The sequence below is a fragment of the Phoenix dactylifera genome, unplaced genomic scaffold (genome assembly GCF_009389715.1).
Source record: "Phoenix dactylifera cultivar Barhee BC4 unplaced genomic scaffold, palm_55x_up_171113_PBpolish2nd_filt_p 001083F, whole genome shotgun sequence".
NCBI lineage: Eukaryota > Viridiplantae > Streptophyta > Magnoliopsida > Arecales > Arecaceae > Phoenix > Phoenix dactylifera.
In genome coordinates this window covers 131,688-152,187 of record NW_024068430.1, presented here as the reverse complement: position 1 = coordinate 152,187, position 20,500 = coordinate 131,688, and the positions used below count along the sequence as shown (strand labels likewise).

The window sequence follows — 20,500 nt, the reverse complement described above, 5'->3', positions numbered from 1 at the left end:
GTAGCAAGTTGCTCTGAACCACTATAAAGTTTGTGTTCTTTGTGTGTGTGCTCACTTATCTTTTTTTTGCTTTTACTATTTCATTAATTTGTTTCTAACTCATTACTTTATTGCACTATTCCTTCACTGCTACACTCGCAACACTAAGGAAAATTAAGTTGCAGTTAATTTTAATTAAAGTCTAATAGAAATCCAATTCACACTCCTCTTGCATTGCTATCTTGGGTATTAATTTTGATTATGGTTTTTCTTCAATTAATGCTTGTTAAAATTATTTTTTTATTTAATTTATAATTTGTGATCATGTCATTTTTATTATTGAATGTTACAAAAAATCTAATTAATACCCAAAATTTTATCCAATTAATGTCCATATCCAGATAGAAAAATATGGACACAAAAATGAAATATACTAATATCCAATCTGCATATGATCCATTCCCCACTCTACATTGCAGTTAAAGCAGCATCTTCTTAAGCTACCAATATATATACTACTTCCCATAAAATTTAAACTTATCTATAAAAATGTTTATAGTTAAATAGGTGCTAGCCTATCTACCATGGATTGTAGCAAGATTCTAATAAATCCCGACATCAATTAAGTGATATATATTATATTCTGATAAGTTAATAATAATTTGTTATGAATATTAAAAATAATTAATAATGTACTAGTTTTATTATTTTTCTTTCCTTGAGGTCCAAAATTATATGAAAGGGCTAAGGCTTCAAGATAGAGATTATGTGTAAATGGTTTGTGTTATGATTTAGTGTAAAGATTTTTACAAACAATAATTATGTGCTTAAATTCTTTGGTGCAATTTGCAACGTTGAGGGGTGTATCTATAGTTTTCCCTTTCCTTTTTATGTTACGATTTAGTGTAAAAGATTTTTAACGAATAATAATTATGTGCTTAACTTCTTTGGCGCCAATTTGCAACGTCGAGGAGTGTAACTATAGTTTTCCCTTTCCTTTGTTGGAACCCTTCCACATATGACCAAATTATGCCATTTATTTTATGGAATTTCTCTTGCTATGCTTACCATTCTTGCGCCCACCCATCCCCCCACAATAAAAGGAACGAATCAATGAGTGGAAACTTTCTTAATTTGCAAAAGAATTTCTTATATAATTGAGAATGAAACCTCCCTCCCCTCAAGTCCTTTACTTCACCCCCCCCCCTCTCTCCCTGTCAGTGTGTTCTCACCCATCTTGACAACCATGGCCAAGGTCCCCCCTCATCTCATCATCACTCTCATTCTTCCATTAACTATCATCCTTGTGAGAGGTGATCCTTCTTTAACTCACAATCGATCCCTTCAAATTTTTGTTTTACTCACCAACTAACCTTTTACAACCCATATGAAATGCAGGAGATGTTGCTGCCTCCAAGCCACAACCGACCATCCAATATCTACCCACTAGCATGGTTGAGTACCACACCATTGATAGACCCGCCAACATGGATGTCAATGCCCAAAACCCCCCCTTCAAGTAAATGCGCGACGTGTGAGCGCTGTACTAACAAAGACCACAAGAATTGCTTATCAACGCAGTGTTGCTATCGCATCAAATGCAACATTCCTGGCAAGCCCTTTGGCACGTGTGCCTTCATGCCCGAAGCTTGCAACTGTGACTCATGTGGTTAATCCTACTAAATGTGTTGGGATAAAATAAATTTGGTCATCGAATAAATTTGTTTATTGGAATGGGTGAACAAGTTTGAGGTCGTTGATAGTATTATCGTATGGTGTATGTTTTGGAATTGCAATTTTCTAATATGCATTCACTTTGAGTTTTTGGTCTTCCTATTTGCTTTCTTTATGCATGGTTTCTCATCCTGTTCTTGACTGCATTCCGAGGAATATGTGGTGCATAGATGGCTTAGATTGTTGTCAAGGGAAGTAGATAATTTTGTCAAGGATCGTTACTGTGTGCAATCTAGTGAGAGGATATAAAGGGACAAGGAGATGGAAGAACATTTGCTACATTTAGAACACAATTTTCAAAGATTGGCGCACTGGATTTTTATTTTATGCAATACAACCATATCTGATGCACAAATTTACGAGAACATATTCAACTTTTGGATTCGAAAAAAATGTTTTAAATGATATATCTGAGATAGATCATGATTGGTGGGGCAATCTTTGAATATGTTTGTCGTATAAGTATAGCATCAAACATAAAGAGCTTGTGGTTATGATAAAAGAGTTAGAAGCAATGGAGTATGATAAAAAAATTCTCAGTAGTCAAAAATTTTCTTAGCAGCAGCCAAAATCATTGAGAAAAGTACCAAAAACTGCTGTGAAAACTTGTCTCAGCAGTTTTCCCGACCACTACTATGTCGCTTGTAAATTTACTATTAGGATTTCAACACCGAGGCTTTATACAATTGCTAAGAAAACTAAAGTTTCAGTAGTAGTCTTTTCTAGGATTTAGCAATGTTTTTCTCCACTATGGAAACATTTTATGTTCTCTAATTTTTAAAATTAATACAAAAATAATATTTTTATTTTTTTCTAATTTTTAAGTATATAAATATGTATGGTATATAAATATGTTTCTTCTAGTTTTATATGTATGGATTTAAAAATATAAATATGATGATGGTTTCTATTTTATTTTTAGAAATAATAAAAATAATTTTAAATTGAAAAAGTAAAAGTACCAAATATGTTTTTTCATGTTCATTTTTGTAGTTTTATTTTGAAAGTAAAAAATAAATGTGATGTCAAATAGGACCTAAAGTTTGGTAATTTCTATATTTTCTCTCTAATTATAAGTTATTCACCTTATCATATTTATTGATACACTACCATATAAAACTAGGTACACTTCCTTTCGTCGCATCTCTCATGTCTTGTGGGTGCAGTATCATAAAACCTATTCTAGAAACTCTCATGTGCTAGAGGATTCTACTTGCGATTTTTTTTATGAGTAATGATTCTATCATACCCCGACCTAATAGCACAAGCCAAGTACATGGTAGGTGGCCATAGGGTTTAATCCCACAGGACTTGCAAGGCCTACATTTTTCATATTCATATATCATTGAAATACTGAGTCAGTGGTAGTCAAAGCAACAAAAGGTGTAATAATTATTCAAAGAAAGTGTACAAACTCAAGAAACCAGCAAAGAAATTTCATACAAATGTCTAATCATATTTATTATTACAAAAGAGCTAATAGCCGTTTTCTAGATCCTAGATTCCTCTCTATAAAGTCTTAGCCCTCACTATTCCTCTACTTCTGAGAAAAAAACAGACTAGAGATAGTTTGCTTATAGTCTTAGTATGTAACCTTTACATGTAGTTGGATCAGGATTGCATAAAATATGAACTTCACAGCACAAATTATCAATTAATAAAACATGCTGATGAAAGCATGACACAAGCCATATCTATCAATATCGAATTCAAAATATTTAATACATTTGCTAAAAATAAATTTCAAATCAATATAGATGCACCTTCCGTTTTCACTCTCCTAGCCTTTCCGACTACGGCCATGATCGATCTACGTCAAACCCTAGAAGAGACTAAATCTTGACTACAATATGCCATCCATCAATATCTACCAATAATCCCCCTACTAGAGTCCCAAAAGAAAACTAGCTTTGAAATCACATAAAAAACAAGCTTCCATTAGCATATGCCCGTGATTGTCCAATTGGTTAGGCTTAAAAGGAAATTAGATCTTAGCTATAGCATGCTGTTAATCGGCATGCACCAGTGATCGCCCCATTGAAGGCCCAAAGTAGATTATATCCAGTACTAGTATGCTCATAGTTAGACTAGAGAGCAACATGATTAAATCAACACATTTATCATTGCAAAAAATTTCAGTTCATGCCTAAGTTAATCATGTCATCCTTGATCAAATATTTTAAAAAATCATTATATGCACAACATATAATTTAAACATAATATATGGATAGATAATATCAACAGTTTAAATTTCAAATAATGTCGGTAACTATAAGGCGATATAGATTACATATCAAATCATGTGCACGAAAAAACACCAGAGGCAGAGATAATTTGCAATGTAAGTTGACCAGATCGGAAATTCCTTCTCGTAAAACTAATCATGCTCTCCACAAAAATTTATCAACTCATTAGGTTGTCTTCCTTAATCTTACTCATTATCCTAAATCTGTAGAATGTGGCACCCTTCTAAGTCACAATTTTCTATCAATTTCTAGTTTTAAATCCAACCTAGGGATCTTCAATTTTCAGAAGAAAAAAGTTAAAATAGGATTTATATTGGTTACATTAGATAAGTGGCTCAATCTCTAGATGTGATGCTTGTTTGGAGTTGGGGGCAATTACCAAAATAGCAAACACTATTAGCCTTTAACCTAATGATAAATGAGAGAGAAAAGAAAATAAGAGAAGAGAGAGAGACTTGGATCGGGTCCAATAAGGGGTTTGGGACTGATCTATTGAAGATATAGAGAGGGAAAGGGAGAGAAAATCAGGTGGAACTTGTATCTAGTCCACGGGTTAGTTAGGGAAGAGACAAGAGAGAATATTAGGTGCATAGGATTCTTCTCCCCTTCTTTTTTAATGGCAAAATAAGGGCATAAGCAAGGGCTCCTCATGCCATCTCCAAGGGAAGAGGGAGAGGAGGAAGGAAGGGATGGAATTCTGGTGGTGACATGGTGAGCCCAGCTAGTGGCAATGAGTGGCCGACGAGAAAAGAAAAGAAAACACGACCGAATAATAGGGCTAGAAAATAAGGATTTTTCTTTCTCTCTTAATAAGAGGAAAAGGCCAACTCGGGTGGTTGGTGGCACTGGTGGTCACAACCCGTTATAAGTAGTAGATGATCAGCAAGAGGCTAGAAAATATAAAAAAATCGAGTAAATAAGAGTTCAGCCAGTATAGGGGTATCAAAAGTCTCGTCAGTGTATCAGGCTCTAGCTTACTTGCTTATGTCTGGCGCTTCGATGTCCTATTGGGAGGTACGATCATGGAGGTGCCAATAGTTAGCAGCAGTGGCATTAGTGGTGGAAAGAGAAAAAAGAATAGAAAACATGGCAGAATAAGGGATACGACGAGGGGGATTTTTTGTTACTTATCTGGTCAAAATCTTAGCAGATGATAGGGCCATACGCTGTGGTGGATAAGGAGAAGAGAGATTCATGAAGGGAGGAGCATTTAGCTCAAATTTCAAGAAGAGGCTTGGGGAGCAGACGTAGGAGCAAGTTGCTCTGAACCACTATAAAGTTTGTGTTCTTTGTGTGTGTGCTCACTTATCTTTTTTTTGCTTTTACTATTTCATTAATTTGTTTCTAACTCATTACTTTATTGCACTATTCCTTCACTGCTACACTCGCAACACTAAGGAAAATTAAGTTGCAGTTAATTTTAATTAAAGTCTAATAGAAATCCAATTCACACTCCTCTTGCATTGCTATCTTGGGTATTAATTTTGATTATGGTTTTTTCTTCAATTAATGCTTGTTAAAATTATTTTTTTATTTAATTTATAATTTGTGATCATGTCATTTTTATTATTGAATGTTACAAAAAATCTAATTAATACCCAAAATTTTATCCAATTAATGTCCATATCCAGATAGAAAAATATGGATACAAAAATGAATATACTAATATCCAATCTGCATATGATCCATTCCCCACTCTACATTGCAGTTAAAGCAGCATCTTCTTAAGCTACCAATATATATACTACTTCCCATAAAATTTAAACTTATCTATAAAAATGTTTATAGTTAAATAGGTGCTAGCCTATCTACCATGGATTGTAGCAAGATTCTAATAAATCCCGACATCAATTAAGTGATATATATTATATTCTGATAAGTTAATAATAATTTGTTATGAATATTAAAAATAATTAATAATGTACTAGTTTTATTATTTTTCTTTCCTTGAGGTCCAAAATTATATGAAAGGGCTAAGGCTTCAAGATAGAGATTATGTGTAAATGGTTTGTGTTATGATTTAGTGTAAAGATTTTTACAAACAATAATTATGTGCTTAAATTCTTTGGTGCAATTTGCAACGTTGAGGGGTGTATCTATAGTTTTCCCTTTCCTTTTTATGTTACGATTTAGTGTAAAGATTTTTACGAATAATAATTATGTGCTTAACTTCTTTGGCGCAATTTGCAACGTCGAGGAGTGTAACTATAGTTTTCCCTCCCCCTTGGTTGGAACCCTTCCACATATGACCAAATTATGCCATTTATTTTATGGAATTTCTCTTGCTATGCTTACCATTCTTGCGCCCACCCATCCCCCCACAATAAAAGGAACGAATCAATGAGTGGAAACTTTCTTAATTTGCAAAAGAATTTCTTATATAATTGAGAATGAAACCTCCCTCCCCTCAAGTCCTTTACTTCACCCCCCCCCCCCCCCCCCCCAACCTCTCTCCCTGTCAGTGTGTTCTCACCCATCTTGACAACCATGGCCAAGGTCCCCCCTCATCTCATCATCGCTCTCATTCTTCCATTAACTATCATCCTTGTGAGAGGTGATCCTTCTTTAACTCACAATCGATCCCTTCAAATTTTTGTTTTACTCACCAACTAACCTTTTACAACCCATATGAAATGCAGGAGATGTTGCTGCCTCCAAGCCACAACCGACCATCCAATATCTACCCACTAGCATGGTTGAGTACCACACCATTGATAGACCCGCCAACATGGATGTCAATGCCCAAAACCCCCCCTTCAAGTAAATGCGCGACGTGTGAGTGCTGTACTAACAAAGACCACAAGAATTGCTTATCAACGCAGTGTTGCTATCGCATCAAATGCAACATTCCTGGCAAGCCCTTTGGCACGTGTGCCTTCATGCCCGAAGCTTGCAACTGTGACTCATGTGGTTAATCCTACTAAATGTGTTGGGATAAAATAAATTTGGTCATCGAATAAATTTGTTTATTGGAATGGGTGAACAAGTTTGAGGTCGTTGATAGTATTATCGTATGGTGTATGTTTTGGAATTGCAATTTTCTAATATGCATTCACTTTGAGTTTTTGGTCTTCCTATTTGCTTTCTTTATGCATGGTTTCTCATCCTGTTCTTGACTGCATTCCGAGGAATATGTGGTGCATAGATGGCTTAGATTGTTGTCAAGGGAAGTAGATAATTTTGTCAAGGATCGTTACTGTGTGCAATCTAGTGAGAGGATATAAAGGGACAAGGAGATGGAGGAACATTTGCTACATTTAGAACACAGTTTTCAAAGATTGGCGCACTGGATTTTTATTTTATGCAATACAACCATATCTGATGCACAAATTTACGAGAACATATTCAACTTTTGGATTCGAAAAAAATGTTTTAAATGATATATCTGAGATAGATCATGATTGGTGGGGCAATCTTTGAATATGTTTGTCATATAAGTATAGCATCAAACATAAAGAGCTTGTGGTTATGATAAAAGAGTTAGAAGCAATGGAGTATGATAAAAAAATTCTCAGTAGTCAAAAATTTTCTTAGCAGCAGCCAAAATCATTGAGAAAAGTACCAAAAACTGCTGTGAAAACTTGTCTCAGCAGTTTTCCCGACCACTACTATGTCGCTTGTAAATTTACTATTAGGATTTCAACACCGAGGCTTTATACAATTGCTAAGAAAACTAAAGTTTCAGTAGTAGTCTTTTCTAGGATTTAGCAATGTTTTTCTCCATTATGGAAACATTTTATGTTCTCTAATTTTTAAAATTAATACAAAAATAATATTTTTATTTTTTTCTAATTTTTAAGTATATAAATATGTATGGTATATAAATATGTTTCTTCTAGTTTTATATGTATGGCTTTAAAAATATAAATATGATGATGGTTTTTATTTTTATTTTTAGAAATAATAAAAATAATTTTAAATTGAAAAAGTAAAAGTACCAAATATGTTTTTTCATGTTCATTTTTGTAGTTTTATTTTGAAAGTAAAAAATAAATGTGATGTCAAATAGGACCTAAAGTTTGCTAATTTCTACATTTTCTCTCTAATTATAAGTTATTCACCTTATCATATTTATTGATACACTACCATATAAAACTAGGTACACTTCCTTTCGTCGCATCTCTCATGTCTTGTGGGTGCAGTATCATAAAACCTATTCTAGAAACTCTCATGTGCTAGAGGATTCTACTTGCGATTTTTTTTATGAGTAATGATTCTATCATACCCCGACCTAATAGCACAAGCCAAGTACATGGTAGGTGGCCATAGGGTTTAATCCCACAGGACTTGCAAGGCCAACATTTTTCATATTCATATATCATCGAAATACTGAGTCAGTGGTAGTCAAAGCAACAAAAGGTGTAATAATTATTCAAAGAAAGTGTACAAACTCAAGAAACCAGCAAAGAAATTTCATACAAATGTCTAATCATATTTATTATTACAAAAGAGCTAATAGCCGTTTTCTAGATCCTAGATTCCTCTCTATAAAGTCTTAGCCCTCACTATTCCTCTACTTCTGAGAAAAAAAGAGACTAGAGATAGTTTGCTTATAGTCTTAGTATGTAACCTTTACATGTAGTTGGATCAGGATTGTATAAAATATGAACTTTCACAGCACAAATTATCAATTAATAAAACATGCTGATGAAAGCATGACACAAGCCATATCTATCAATATCGAATTCAAAATATTTAATACATTTGCTAAAAATAAATTTCAAATCAATATAGATGCACCTTCCATTTTCACTCTCCTAGCCTTTCCGACTACGGCCATGATCGATCTACGTCAAACCCTAGAAGAGACTAAATCTTGACTACAATATGCCATCCATCAACATCTACCAATAATCACCCTACTAGAGTCCCAAAAGAAAACTAGCTTTGAAATCACATAAAAAACAAGCTTCCATTAGCATATGCCCGTGATTGACAATTGGTTAGGCTTAAAAGGAAATTAGATCTTAGCTATAACATGCTGTTAATCGGCATGCACCAGTGATCGCCCCATTGAAGGCCCAAAGTAGATTAGATCCAGTACTAGTATGCTCATAGTTAGACTAGAGAGCAACATGATTAAATCAACACATTTATCATTGCAAAAAATTTCAGTTCATGCCTAAGTTAATCATGTCATCCTTGATCAAATATTTTAAAAAATCATTATATGCACAACATATAATTTAAACATAATATATGGATAGATAATATCAACAGTTTAAATTTCAAATAATGTCGGTAACTATAAGGCGATATAGATTACATATCAAATCATGTGCACGAAAAAACACCAGAGGCAGAGATAATTTGCAATGTAAGTTGACCAGATCGGAAATTCCTTCTCGTAAAACTAATCATGCTCTCCACAAAAATTTATCAACTCATTAGGTTGTCTTCCTTAATCTTACTCATTATCCTAAATCTGTAGAATGTGGCACCCTTCTAAGTCACAATTTTCTATCAATTTCTAGTTTTAAATCCAACCTAGGGATCTTCAATTTTCAGAAGAAAAAAGTTAAAATAGGATTTATAGTGGTTACATTAGATAAGTGGCTCAATCTCTAGATGTGATGCTTGTTTGGAGTTGGGGGCAATTACCAAAATAGCAAACACTATTAACCTTTAACCTAATGATAAATGAGAGAGAAAAGAAAATAAGAGAAGGGAGAGAGACTTGGATCGGGTCCAATAAGGGGTTTGGGACTGATCTATTGGAGATATAGAGAGGGAAAGGGAGAGAAAATCAGGTGGAACTTGTATCTAGTCCACGGGTTAGTTAGGGAAGAGACAAGAGAGAATATTAGGTGCATAGGATTCTTCTCTCCTTCTTTTTTAATGGCAAAATAAGGGCATAAGCAAGGGCTCCTCATGCCATCTCCAAGGGAAGAGGGAGAGGAGGAAGGAAGGGATGGAATTCTGGTGGTGACATGGTGAGCCCAGCTAGTGGCAATGAGTGGCCGACAAGAAAAGAAAAGAAAACACGACCGAATAATAGGGCTAGAAAATAAGGATTTTTCTTTCTCTCTTAATAAGAGGAAAAGGCCAACTCGGGTGGTTGGTGGCACTGGTGGTCACAACCCGTTATAAGTAGTAGATGATCAGCAAGAGGCTAGAAAATATAAAAAAATCGAGTAAATAAGAGTTCAGCCAGTATAGGAGTATCAAAAGTCTCGTCAGTGTATCAGGCTCTAGCTTACTTGCTTATGTCTGGCGCTTCGATGTCCTATTGGGAGGTACGATCATGGAGGTGCCAATAGTTAGCAGCAGTGGCATTAGTGGTGGAAAGAGAAAAAAGAATAGAAAACATGGCAGAATAAGGGATACGACGAGGGGGATTTTTTGTTACTTATCTGGTCAAAATCTTAGCAGATGATAGGGCCATACGCTGTGGTGGATAAGGAGAAGAGAGATTCATGAAGGGAGGAGCATTTAGCTCAAATTTCAAGAAGAGGCTTGGGGAGCAGACGTAGGAGCAAGTTGCTCTGAACCACTATAAAGTTTGTGTTCTTTGTGTGTGTGCTCACTTATCTTTTTTTGCTTTTACTATTTCATTAATTTGTTTCTAACTCATTACTTTATTGCACTATTCCTTCACTGCTACACTCGCAACACTAAGGAAAATTAAGTTGCAGTTAATTTTAATTAAAGTCTAATAGAAATCCAATTCACACTCCTCTTGCATTGCTATCTTGGGTATTAATTTTGATTATGGTTTTTTCTTCAATTAATGCTTGTTAAAATTATTTTTTTATTTAATTTATAATTTGTGATCATGTCATTTTTATTATTGAATGTTACAAAAAATCTAATTAATACCCAAAATTTTATCCAATTAATGTCCATATCCAGATAGAAAAATATGGATACAAAAATGAATATACTAATATCCAATCTGCATATGATCCATTCCCCACTCTACATTGCAGTTAAAGCAGCATCTTCTTAAGCTACCAATATATATACTACTTCCCATAAAATTTAAACTTATCTATAAAAATGTTTATAGTTAAATAGGTGCTAGCCTATCTACCATGGATTGTAGCAAGATTCTAATAAATCCCGACATCAATTAAGTGATATATATTATATTCTGATAAGTTAATAATAATTTGTTATGAATATTAAAAATAATTAATAATGTACTAGTTTTATTATTTTTCTTTCCTTGAGGTCCAAAATTATATGAAAGGGCTAAGGCTTCAAGATAGAGATTATGTGTAAATGGTTTGTGTTATGATTTAGTGTAAAGATTTTTACAAACAATAATTATGTGCTTAAATTCTTTGGTGCAATTTGCAACGTTGAGGGGTGTATCTATAGTTTTCCCTTTCCTTTTTATGTTACGATTTAGTGTAAAGATTTTTACGAATAATAATTATGTGCTTAACTTCTTTGGCGCAATTTGCAACGTCGAGGAGTGTAACTATAGTTTTCCCTTTCCTTTGTTGGAACCCTTCCACATATGACCAAATTATGCCATTTATTTTATGGAATTTCTCTTGCTATGCTTACCATTCTTGCGCCCACCCATCCCCCCACAATAAAAGGAACGAATCAATGAGTGGAAACTTTCTTAATTTGCAAAAGAATTTCTTATATAATTGAGAATGAAACCTCCCTCCCCTCAAGTCCTTTACTTCACCCCCCCCCCCCCCCCCCCCCCCCCAACCTCTCTCCCTGTCAGTGTGTTCTCACCCATCTTGACAACCATGGCCAAGGTCCCCCCTCATCTCATCATCGCTCTCATTCTTCCATTAACTATCATCCTTGTGAGAGGTGATCCTTCTTTAACTCACAATCGATCCCTTCAAATTTTTGTTTTACTCACCAACTAACCTTTTACAACCCATATGAAATGCAGGAGATGTTGCTGCCTCCAAGCCACAACCGACCATCCAATATCTACCCACTAGCATGGTTGAGTACCACACCATTGATAGACCCGCCAACATGGATGTCAATGCCCAAAACCCCCCCTTCAAGTAAATGCGCGACGTGTGAGTGCTGTACTAACAAAGACCACAAGAATTGCTTATCAACGCAGTGTTGCTATCGCATCAAATGCAACATTCCTGGCAAGCCCTTTGGCACGTGTGCCTTCATGCCCGAAGCTTGCAACTGTGACTCATGTGGTTAATCCTACTAAATGTGTTGGGATAAAATAAATTTGGTCATCGAATAAATTTGTTTATTGGAATGGGTGAACAAGTTTGAGGTCGTTGATAGTATTATCGTATGGTGTATGTTTTGGAATTGCAATTTTCTAATATGCATTCACTTTGAGTTTTTGGTCTTCCTATTTGCTTTCTTTATGCATGGTTTCTCATCCTGTTCTTGACTGCATTCCGAGGAATATGTGGTGCATAGATGGCTTAGATTGTTGTCAAGGGAAGTAGATAATTTTGTCAAGGATCGTTACTGTGTGCAATCTAGTGAGAGGATATAAAGGGACAAGGAGATGGAGGAACATTTGCTACATTTAGAACACAGTTTTCAAAGATTGGCGCACTGGATTTTTATTTTATGCAATACAACCATATCTGATGCACAAATTTACGAGAACATATTCAACTTTTGGATTCGAAAAAAATGTTTTAAATGATATATCTGAGATAGATCATGATTGGTGGGGCAATCTTTGAATATGTTTGTCGTATAAGTATAGCATCAAACATAAAGAGCTTGTGGTTATGATAAAAGAGTTAGAAGCAATGGAGTATGACAAAAAAATTCTCAGTAGTCAAAAATTTTCTTAGCAGCAGCCAAAATCATTGAGAAAAGTACCAAAAACTGCTGTGAAAACTTGTCTCAGCAGTTTTCCCGACCACTACTATGTCGCTTGTAAATTTACTATTAGGATTTCAACACCGAGGCTTTATACAATTGCTAAGAAAACTAAAGTTTCAGTAGTAGTCTTTTCTAGGATTTAGCAATGTTTTTCTCCACTATGGAAACATTTTATGTTCTCTAATTTTTAAAATTAATCAAAAATAATATTTTTATTTTTTTCTAATTTTTAAGTATATAAATATGTATGGTATATAAATATGTTTCTTCTAGTTTTATATGTATGGATTTAAAAATATAAATATGATGATGGTTTCTATTTTTATTTTTAGAAATAATAAAAATAATTTTAAATTGAAAAAGTAAAAGTACCAAATATGTTTTTTCATGTTCATTTTTGTAGTTTTATTTTGAAAGTAAAAAATAAATGTGATGTCAAATAGGACCTAAAGTTTGCTAATTTCTACATTTTCTCTCTAATTATAAGTTATTCACCTTATCATATTTATTGATACACTACCATATAAAACTAGGTACACTTCCTTTCGTCACATCTCTCATGTCTTGTGGGTGCAGTATCATAAAACCTATTCTAGAAACTCTCATGTGCTAGAGGATTCTACTTGCGATTTTTTTTATGAGTAATGATTCTATCATACCCCGACCTAATAGCACAAGCCAAGTACATGGTAGGTGGCCATAGGGTTTAATCCCACAGGACTTGCAAGGCCTACATTTTTCATATTCATATATCATGGAAATACTGAGTCAGTGGTAGTCAAAGCAACAAAAGGTGTAATAATTATTCAAAGAAAGTGTACAAACTCAAGAAACCAGCAAAGAAATTTCATACAAATGTCTAATCATATTTATTATTACAAAAGAGCTAATAGCCATTTTCTAGATCCTAGATTCCTCTCTATAAAGTCTTAGCCCTCACTATTCCTCTACTTCTGAGAAAAAAACAGACTAGAGATAGTTTGCTTATAGTCTTAGTATGTAACCTTTACATGTAGTTGGATCAGGATTGCATAAAATATGAACTTTCACAGCACAAATTATCAATTAATAAAACATGCTGATGAAAGCATGACACAAGCCATATCTATCAATATCGAATTCAAAATATTTAATACATTTGCTAAAAATAAATTTCAAATCAATATAGATGCACCTTCCGTTTTCACTCTCCTAGCCTTTCCGACTACGGCCATGATCGATCTACGTCAAACCCTAGAAGAGACTAAATCTTGACTACAATATGCCATCCATCAACATCTACCAATAATCACCCTACTAGAGTCCCAAAAGAAAACTAGCTTTGAAATCACATAAAAAACAAGCTTCCATTAGCATATGCCCGTGATTGTCCAATTGGTTAGGCTTAAAAGGAAATTAGATCTTAGCTATAACATGCTGTTAATCGGCATGCACCAGTGATCGCCCCATTGAAGGCTCAAAGTAGATTAGATCCAGTACTAGTATGCTCATAGTTAGACTAGAGAGCAACATGATTAAATCAACACATTTATCATTGCAAAAAATTTCAGTTCATGCCTAAGTTAATCATGTCATCCTTGATCAAATATTTTAAAAAATCATTATATGCACAACATATAATTTAAACATAATATATGGATAGATAATATCAACAGTTTAAATTTCAAATAATGTCGGTAACTATAAGGCGATATAGATTACATATCAAATCATGTGCACGAAAAAACACCAGAGGCAGAGATAATTTGCAATGTAAGTTGACCAGATCGGAAATTCCTTCTCGTAAAACTAATCATGCTCTCCACAAAAATTTATCAACTCATTAGGTTGTCTTCCTTAATCTTACTCATTATCCTAAATCTGTAGAATGTGGCACCCTTCTAAGTCACAATTTTCTATCAATTTCTAGTTTTAAATCCAACCTAGGGATCTTCAATTTTCAGAAGAAAAAAGTTAAAATAGGATTTATATTGGTTACATTAGATAAGTGGCTCAATCTCTAGATGTGATGCTTGTTTGGAGTTGGGGGCAATTACCAAAATAGCAAACACTATTAGCCTTTAACCTAATGATAAATGAGAGAGAAAAGAAAATAGGAGAAGAGAGAGAGACTTGGATCGGGTCCAATAAGGGGTTTGGGACTGATCTATTGGAGATATAGAGAGGGAAAGGGAGAGAAAATCAGGTGGAACTTGTATCTAGTCCACGGGTTAGTTAGGGAAGAGACAAGAGAGAATATTAGGTGCATAGGATTCTTCTCCCCTTCTTTTTTAATGGCAAAATAAGGGCATAAGCAAGGGCTCCTCATGCCATCTCCAAGGGAAGAGGGAGAGGAGGAAGGAAGGGATGGAATTCTGGTGGTGACATGGTGAGCCCAGCTAGTGGCAATGAGTGGCCGACGAGAAAAGAAAAGAAAACACGACCGAATAATAGGGCTAGAAAATAAGGATTTTTCTTTCTCTCTTAATAAGAGGAAAAGGCCAACTCGGGTGGTTGGTGGCACTGGTGGTCACAACCCGTTATAAGTAGTAGATGATCAGCAAGAGGCTAGAAAATATAAAAAAATCGAGTAAATAAGAGTTCAGCCAGTATAGGAGTATCAAAAGTCTCGTCAGTGTATCAGGCTCTAGCTTACTTGCTTATGTCTGGCGCTTCGATGTCCTATTGGGAGGTACGATCATGGAGGTGCCAATAGTTAGCAGCAGTGGCATTAGTGGTGGAAAGAGAAAAAAGAATAGAAAACATGGCAGAATAAGGGATACGACGAGGGGGATTTTTTGTTACTTATCTGGTCAAAATCTTAGCAGATGATAGGGCCATACGCTGTGGTGGATAAGGAGAAGAGAGATTCATGAAGGGAGGAGCATTTAGCTCAAATTTCAAGAAGAGGCTTGGGGAGCAGACGTAGGAGCAAGTTGCTCTGAACCACTATAAAGTTTGTGTTCTTTGTGTGTGTGCTCACTTATCTTTTTTTTGCTTTTACTATTTCATTAATTTGTTTCTAACTCATTACTTTATTGCACTATTCCTTCACTGCTACACTCGCAACACTAAGGAAAATTAAGTTGCAGTTAATTTTAATTAAAGTCTAATAGAAATCCAATTCACACTCCTCTTGCATTGCTATCTTGGGTATTAATTTTGATTATGGTTTTTTCTTCAATTAATGCTTGTTAAAATTATTTTTTTATTTAATTTATAATTTGTGATCATGTCATTTTTATTATTGAATGTTACAAAAAATCTAATTAATACCCAAAATTTTATCCAATTAATGTCCATATCCAGATAGAAAAATATGGATACAAAAATGAATATACTAATATCCAATCTGCATATGATCCATTCCCCACTCTACATTGCAGTTAAAGCAGCATCTTCTTAATTTACCAATATATATACTACTTCCCATAAAATTTAAACTTATCTATAAAAATGTTTATAGTTAAATAGGTGCTAGCCTATCTACCATGGATTGTAGCAAGATTCTAATAAATCCCGACATCAATTAAGTGATATATATTATATTCTGATAAGTTAATAATAATTTGTTATGAATATTAAAAATAATTAATAATGTACTAGTTTTATTATTTTTCTTTCCTTGAGGTCCAAAATTATATGAAAGGGCTAAGGCTTCAAGATAGAGATTATGTGTAAATGGTTTGTGTTATGATTTAGTGTAAAGATTTTTACAAACAATAATTATGTGCTTAAATTCTTTGGTGCAATTTGCAACGTTGAGGGGTGTATCTATAGTTTTCCCTTTCCTTTTTATGTTACGATTTAGTGTAAAGATTTTTACGAATAATAATTATGTGCTTAACTTCTTTGGCGCAATTTGCAACGTCGAGGAGTGTAACTATAGTTTTCCCTTTCCTTTGTTGGAACCCTTCCACATATGACCAAATTATGCCATTTATTTTATGGAATTTCTCTTGCTATGCTTACCATTCTTGCGCCCACCCATCCCCCCACAATAAAAGGAACGAATCAATGAGTGGAAACTTTCTTAATTTGCAAAAGAATTTCTTTTATAATTGAGAATGAAACCTCCCTCCCCTCAAGTCCTTTACTTCACCCCCCCCACCCCCCCCCCCAACCTCTCTCCCTGTCAGTGTGTTCTCACCCATCTTGACAACCATGGCCAAGGTTCCCCCTCATCTCATCATCGCTCTCATTCTTCCGTTAACTATCATCCTTGTGAGAGGTGATCCTTCTTTAACTCACAATCGATCCCTTCAAATTTTTGTTTTACTCACCAACTAACCTTTTACAACCCATATGAAATGCAGGAGATGTTGCTGCCTCCAAGCCACAACCGACCATCCAATATCTACCCACTAGCATGGTTGAGTACCACACCATTGATAGACCCGCCAACATGGATGTCAATGCCCAAAACCCCCCCTTCAGTAAATGCGCGACGTGTGAGTGCTGTACTAACAAAGACCACAAGAATTGCTTATCAACGCAGTGTTGCTATCGCATCAAATGCAACATTCCTGGCAAGCCCTTTGGCACGTGTGCCTTCATGCCCGAAGCTTGCAACTGTGACTCATGTGGTTAATCCTACTAAATGTGTTGGGATAAAATAAATTTGGTCATCGAATAAATTTGTTTATTGGAATGGGTGAACAAGTTCGAGGTCGTTGATAGGATTCTCGTATGGTGTATGTTTTGGAATTGCAATTTTCTAATATGCATTCACTTTGAGTTTTTGGTCTTCCTATTTGCTTTCTTTATGCATGGTTTCTCATCCTGTTCTTGACTGCATTCCGAGGAATATGTGGTACATAGATGGCTTAGATTGTTGTCAAGGGAAGTAGATAATTTTGTCAAGGATCGTTACTGTGTGCAATCTAGTGAGAGGATATAAAGGGACAAGGAGATGGAGGAACATTTGCTACATTTAGAACACAGTTTTCAAAGATTGGCGCACTGGATTTTTATTTTATGCAATACAACCATATCTGATGCACTAATTTACGAGAACATATTCAACTTTTGGATTCGAAAAAAATGTTTTAAATGATATATCTGAGATAGATCATGATTGGTGGGGCAATCTTTGAATATGTTTGTCGTATAAGTATAGCATCAAACATAAAGAGCTTGTGGTTATGATAAAAGAGTTAGAAGCAATGGAGTATGATAAAAAAATTCTCAGTAGTCAAAAATTTTCTTAGCAGCAGCCAAAATCATTGAGAAAAGTACCAAAAACTGCTGTGAAAACTTGTCTCAGCAGTTTTCCCGACCACTGCTATGTCGCTTGTAAATTTACTATTAGGATTTCAACACCGAGGCTTTATACAATTGCTAAGAAAACTAAAGTTTCAGTAGTAGTCTTTTTTAGGATTTAGCAATGTTTTTCTCCACTATGGAAACATTTTATGTTCTCTAATTTTTAAAATTAATACAAAAATAATATTTTTATTTTTTTCTAATTTTTAAGTATATAAATATGTATGGTATATAAATATGTTTCTTCTAGTTTTATATGTATGGCTTTAAAAATATAAATATGATGATGGTTTCTATTTTTATTTTTAGAAATAATAAAAATAATTTTAAATTGAAAAAGTAAAAGTACCAAATATGTTTTTTCATGTTCATTTTTGTAGTTTTATTTTGAAAGTAAAAAATAAATGTGATGTCAAATAGGACCTAAAGTTTGCTAATTTCTACATTTTCTCTCTAATTATAAGTTATTCACCTTATCATATTTATTGATACACTACCATATAAAACTAGGTACACTTCCTTTCGTCGCATCTCTCATGTCTTGTGGGTGCAGTATCATAAAACCTATTCTAGAAACTCTCATGTGCTAGAGGATTCTACTTGCGATTTTTTTTATGAGTAATGATTCTATCATACCCCGACCTAATAGCACAAGCCAAGTACATGGTAGGTGGCCATAGGGTTTAATCCCACAGGACTTGCAAGGCCAACATTTTTCATATTCATATATCATCGAAATACTGAGTCAGTGGTAGTCAGAGCAACAAAAGGTGTAATAATTATTCAAAGAAAGTGTACAAACTCAAGAAACCAGCAAAGAAATTTCATACAAATGTCTAATCATATTTATTATTACAAAAGAGCTAATAGCCGTTTTCTAGATCCTAGATTCCTCTCTATAAAGTCTTAGCCCTCACTATTCCTCTACTTCTGAGAAAAAAATAGACTAGAGATAGTTTGCTTATAGTCTTAGTATGTAACCTTTACATGTAGTTGGATCAGGATTGCATAAAATATGAACTTTCACAGCACAAATTATCAATTAATAAAGCATGACACAAGCCATATCTATCAATATCGAATTCAAAATATTTAATACATTTGCTAAAAATAAATTTCAAATCAATATAGATGCACCTTCCATTTTCACTCTCGTAGCCTTTCCAACTACGGCCATGATCGATCTACGTCAAACCCTAGAAGAGACTAGATCTTGACTACAATATGTCATCCATCAACATCTACCAATAATCACCCTACTAGAGTCCCAAAAGAAAACTCGCTTTGAAATCACATAAAAAACAAGCTTCCATTAGCATATGCCCGTGATTGTCCAATTGGTTATGAGGATGATAGTGTTATTTTGATGATTAACAAGCAATAATCAAGAGTATGTTACAAGTTAATTCGATACTTCGTTTATAAGTCTGTTACTCTCAGTATATTTGTTGCCCAGTAGATACAACCCAAGAGGGGGGGTGAATTGGGTCTTTCAAAACTTTTATGCTACTTCTAAAACTTTTTGATTAAATATGCTAAGTTGTATAGATGCACAGTGAAAGTTAAACTTAGCAAGGGTTTGATGTATAGACTTCGACTTGATTAAATATGCTTGCAACTAAAGGATGTGCGGATAAGAATTAAGCAAGCAATTTATCTAAGTAAGTAAGTGTGTTAGTTAGACAATAACGAGAGGCATTACAAACACAAAGGACATATAGTGGTTCGGTGCACCCCAGCACCTACATCCACTCCCCAAGACCTCTTGGGAATTTCACTATAATCCAACCGATTACAGCCGGTTGTTTTACAAGCTCACAACCCAACTTGTTGTTTTACGAGCGCACAACGAACTCGGTCGGTTTTCCCAGGCTCACCGACTAGAACCACTCCGATTGTTTTCCCGGGATCACAATCGAACCCTACTCGTTGGTTTTACCCTCGGCTCACCAACAAACCTAACACAGTTGGTTTTCCCTTTGGCTCACCAACAAACCTTACACAGTTGGTTTTCCCTTTGGCTCACCAACAAACCTTACACAGTTGGTTTTCCCTTTAGCTCACCAACAAACCTTAACCCCTTGATTCAATCCCCCGATTGAATCAAGTAAATACACGAGATAGAAGAAAACAGAAAATAGCTTCTCAAAAAGCAGATTTAAAACAATATAATCGTAAAGGAGTTAGAAGCCCTCAAACGCTTTTAAGATGGTGAAGAGGTGTGGCTTCTGGAACTCCGGTCTCCTCTTGAAAGAGTGATCGACTTGAAAGCAGGAGGAGGAAGCTTTGAATGCTGGGAAGATGTTGGTGGAGCAGTAAATGCAGATCTTCCCTTTTTCTCGTTGAAGAGCACTTAGAGAGCTTGAAGACCTGAATGCTAGGAGTGGAATGTGTGTTCTCTACCTTGCTACAGTCTTCTGTGGCTATTTAAGCCAACCCCCACGGAAACTAGCCGTTACTCTGCTTTTTCTGGCCGTTCTGCACACTCTGCGCAGCCTGACAATGTG

General features: G+C 34.8%; 2 long non-coding RNA genes across 2 annotated transcripts; both read left to right on the top strand.

Moving 5' to 3' along the window:
• The first annotated feature begins 1,182 nt into the window (after positions 1-1,182).
• LOC120107933 lies at positions 1,183-1,799 on the top strand. Its single transcript, XR_005509524.1, has 2 exons — positions 1,183-1,292; positions 1,378-1,799. It is a non-coding gene; the product is annotated as an uncharacterized LOC120107933 (long non-coding RNA).
• Positions 1,800-6,394: 4,595 nt separating this feature from the next.
• On the top strand, positions 6,395-7,020 carry LOC120107932. The gene is made up of 2 exons (XR_005509523.1): positions 6,395-6,513; positions 6,599-7,020. It is a non-coding gene; the product is annotated as an uncharacterized LOC120107932 (long non-coding RNA).
• Positions 7,021-20,500: the final 13,480 nt, after the last annotated feature.